The sequence below is a fragment of the Protopterus annectens genome, chromosome 1.part1 (genome assembly GCF_019279795.1).
Source record: "Protopterus annectens isolate FY-2018-M chromosome 1.part1, PAN1.0, whole genome shotgun sequence".
NCBI classification, from domain to species: domain Eukaryota; kingdom Metazoa; phylum Chordata; order Ceratodontiformes; family Protopteridae; genus Protopterus; species Protopterus annectens.
Genome location: NC_056726.1, coordinates 1,102,272,595 through 1,102,277,172, shown reverse-complemented (window position 1 = coordinate 1,102,277,172; position 4,578 = coordinate 1,102,272,595).

Below are 4,578 nucleotides of genomic sequence, written 5' to 3'. Positions count from 1 at the left end.
CCACATCGTTAGGAGCTTTGATTATGACTCCTAGTTTGCAGTCAACTGCAAACTTAGTTAGCCAAAGACCTTTTGTGTTAGCCTGTACTTCACAGAAGTAGATACCAAACAAGAGAGGATCCAGGACTGAACCCTGTGGTACTCCACTTGTCACTGGTCTGAAGTCAGATTTGGAGTCTGCTAATTTTAAAGTGTGGATTCTGTCAGTACGCCAGTTAGCAACCCATCTTGTGACATAGGGATTTATACCTAGTTTAGTGAGTTTATCTATAATTCCAGAGTGGGGGATGGTGTTGAATGCCTTGGCTAGATCTAGATAGGCTGTGTGAACCACCTTACCCTCATCTATGGCTTTGGTGACTACTTCAAATCAGATTTAGGAGACATGAACTGCCTTTTACAAACCTGAACTGTGTGGGGTCCAGAGTTTCGAGATTACCAATGTTTTTGTTTATGAGTTCCATGATGATACGTTCCATGGCCATGCAGACCAAGCTTGTCAGGCTAATGGGGTGATAGTTCTTGGGGTCTGTCGTGGCTTCCCCCTTGTGGAGTGGGATTCAATGGGCACAAAGCCTGAGGTGAGGCTATGATTGAACATGGTGCTTAGGTGGGGTGCCAGTTCATTCTGTAGTTCATGTAGAACACAGCCTGGGATGTTGTCAGGTCCCATGGATGCTGTGTTCTTGGCTTTGGAGAGTGAGCTTTTTACCTGTGCAGCCGTGATTACAGGAACTTTGCATTCTTCCGGTATAGAGATGGGCCCTTTAGGGGGTGAGAGTGGGTAAAGTGAGCACTGAACCTATCTGCCATGATGTTGGCAATATCAGTTGGTTCTGTATATTTAGTAAAAGCACCAAAAGGCAAAAAGAAACTACTGACCAGACTGCGGACGTGCGCGAACCAAACACTCCACAATAAAACCGCTGGGATAGTGATGCTGTAGAAAATGCTGGTAGTCCACAAAGTAAGGCAAAAAAGTTTATTGTAAGTCAATAGAAATCTGGTAAGCACTTTCATCTTCAACAAAAGAACTTCATCAGACAAATTAAAATCAAACACAGAACGCATTTTAAAGACTCCCTTGGTGCTTCACATGATAGTAGCCTCTCCCCCTAAGTAACAAAATTTAAAAGGGCAATACCAGCTATGATGTCAATGACAAAATGTTAAATAAATACATGTTAATAGACATAAAAAATATAGAAAATATATAAAAAAGATCATCCACTTCATAATTTTTTAAAAGAGCAATAAATGAATATATAAATAAATATATAAATATATAAATAATCATCTGTTTAAAGCTCTCAATTTTAAAAGGGAATTAATGGAGAGGGATTCATGCTTTACTTTGTGGAGTACCAGCATTTTCTACAGCATCAATATACCAGTGGTTTTATTGTGGAGTATTTGGTTCGCACACTTCTGCAGTCTGTATATTTAGTGCCATTGTGTTGTAACTCAGAGCAGATCTCAGTGTTACCATTGAGATTCTTGACATAGCTATGGAATGCTTTGTGGTTATCTTTAGAGTCAGTGGCGATTTTGTTTTTATAACTAGCTTTGGTGGATTTTATGAGAGATCTCAACTTCTTACTGAGGCTGACTAGGGAGTTCCTCCAATCAATGGATTTTACTCTTTTTTGCAACAGTTTCTTTCTTCTGTTGTAGAGTTTGTTTATGGCAGAAGACCAATAGATTGGCTTTCTTTTTTTTGGAGGTTAGCATCTTGGTTCTGTTAGGGATAGCAAGATCCATGCACTTGTGTAAGTGTTTATAAAGTGTATTTATGTACGATTCAGTAGTTGTACCTCTATTGTCCATCTGCATGGGTGTCGTGAAGTTTGCCACTTCTGTCTTAAGAAGCGTGAAGTTAGCTTTGGAGTAATTTTTTACGGTCATTTCCCTAATGGGGGGTGGGGGTGGGATATGGATGTCTAGGGTGATTAGCTTGTGGTTGGATTTAACCAAAAAGGAAATGACCTCTGGTGTGGAACACCAGTCTCTCATGTTAGTAATGACCAGGTCTAGGATATTGCTACCCCTGGTGGGGGTGTGGATAAGTTGATCCAAGGTGTTGGAATTTATGAATTCCAGAAAACGTTGAGCAAAAGAGTTGGTACATGAGCAGTTCATAGGTTAGTACTAAACTAACTGCCCTTGCAAGACATTTTAAGCCTAGCCAATTATCCCTTGTGAGACTCAAACCATGTACCTTGTGTTTGTAAAGTAAACACCTTAACCATTAAGCCACCCTCCCAACCCGAGTTTTCCCAGTTAATGGTGGGGTAGTTAAAATCACTGTGCTCCACACCGGAAGTATATCCCTCATTGGTGAGATCAGATCATAAATTAATCTCACTAGAAATCCACATCCCGCCCCCACCCCAAACAAAAAAGACCACAGTGAAGAACTTCTCTAAAGCAAACTTCACACTACTCAAGACAGGTGTGGTATCCTTCAAGGCCCCCGAGCCAATGGAAACCACAACCCAAGCTGCAGAAGCCCTTACAAATGCCTTCTATGAACACCTTCAGGACTGCATGGATCAGGCAATCCCAAATAAAACCAAGACTCTTTCCACCAAGGGCAAACGTCCAGTCTGGTGGACCCCAGCCATAAACAAACTTTACAATAAGAGGAGAAAGCTATTACATGATAGAGCAAAATCCCAAAAAGGGAAGGCATCTTTGATCAGCACTAGCAAGAAACTACGATCCCTCATAAAATCATCCAAGGCCAACTTTGAGAGAAAAATTGCCATAGATTCAAAAGACAATCATAAGGCCTTCTTCAGCTATGTCAGAAACCTGGGTGGAAACTCCCAGATATGCTCAGAATTAGTCCAAAATGATACAAAAATCACTGAACCCACAGACATTGCCAACATACTGGCAGACAGGTTCAGCGCAAACTTCACCCCCTCTCCCCCCCAAAAGGAGAGATAACTATCCCAACTGAGAGTAGCCTCCCATACATCTCAAATGCGCAGGTGAAAGCTGCTCTCTCTAAAGCTAAAAACACAGCATCAATGGGACCGGATGGGGTCCCCGGCTGTGTGCTACATGAACTCAATGAAGAACTAAACCCGCACATAAGGCAGCTGTTTAATCTTAGCCTCACCACAGGATATGTGCCCAAGGAGTGGCGTACGGCAACTGTGGTCCCACTCCACAAAGGCGGTGCCTCTACAGACCCTGGTAATTACCGCCCCATAAGCTTAACAAGCCTGGTCTGCAAAGCTATGGAGAGGATCATAATGGAACTCATAAACAAGGACATAGGGACTTGCAGACCTTGGACCCAACCCAGTTTGGCTTTGTCAAGGGCAGATCTTGCCTTTTGAACTTGGTCGACTTCTTCGAAACAGTCACCAAGGCCATTGATGAGGGAAAGGCAGTCCATACAGCCTACCTTGACCTTGCAAAAGCTTTCGACACAATTCCCCACTCGGGTATTATAGAGAAACTTACCAGCTTAAATGTAAACCCATATGTCACAAGATGGCTTGCAAACTGGCTAAAGGACAGAACCCACAGGGTTAGAGTTGCTGGAGCCATGTCAGACTCCAAGCCGGTTACAAGTGGAGTCCCACAGGGCTCAGTCCTTGGCCCCCTATTGTTCGGCATCTACTTCTCAGAGGTACAGGCAAACATAGGAGGACTATGGCTGACAAAGTTTGTGGATGACTGCAAACTGGGTGCCATAGTGGATAGTACATCGGACACAGACATCCTTCAGAGGGGTCTCACGGAAACTGATAGCTGGTGCCAGAGCCATGCCCTGAAGTTAAACGCAAAAAAGTGTATAGTCATACCCTTCGGGAAAAACAAGGTAACCCCAAGCTACCATATAGGTGGCAACCCACTAAGCACAGAAGAGGTTATCAGGGACCTGGGGACCCAGGTTGACAGTGGCCTCTCGTTTGACGCTCACGTTGCTAAAGTGGTTTGAAAGACCTTCTACATTGCCCACCTGATCATGAAGGGATTCACATCCAGATCAAGTGAGGTCATTGTTCCCCTGTACTCTTCACTTATCAGACCAATGATCGAGTACAATGCCCCATTCGGGATGTATCTCACCCGACACCTGCAGCAATTGGAGAGACCCCAAAAGTTCCTCACCAAAAGGATAAAGGGACTCCAAAACCTGTCATATGCTGCCAGACTGAAGAAACTCCAACTCTATTCAGTTGCATACCATCTGCTCAGAGGTGACCTGTGCCTGACATACAAGGCCATGACCAACCCGGAATTAATGGACATGCTCCACCTCAAAAAATCCAAATCCACCAAAACCACTAGAGCAAGAGACTTAAACCTTAGCACGGATATAAATAGGACGTGCTGGAGGGATAGATTAATCACCCAGAGACTCCCCATGCTGTGGAATAAAATCCCGGTCCATGTGAGGCAGAGCACCTTGCTGGCTCTGTTCAAGAGAAATCTTGACCGGTGGATGGGAGATCGTAGGTTTACCCCGGGAATCATCTCTGTGTCACTACTGGACAGAGGCACAACAAACTAATGGGCACAGTATTTCTAACATAAGGGGCGGCGTAAGCCACATAA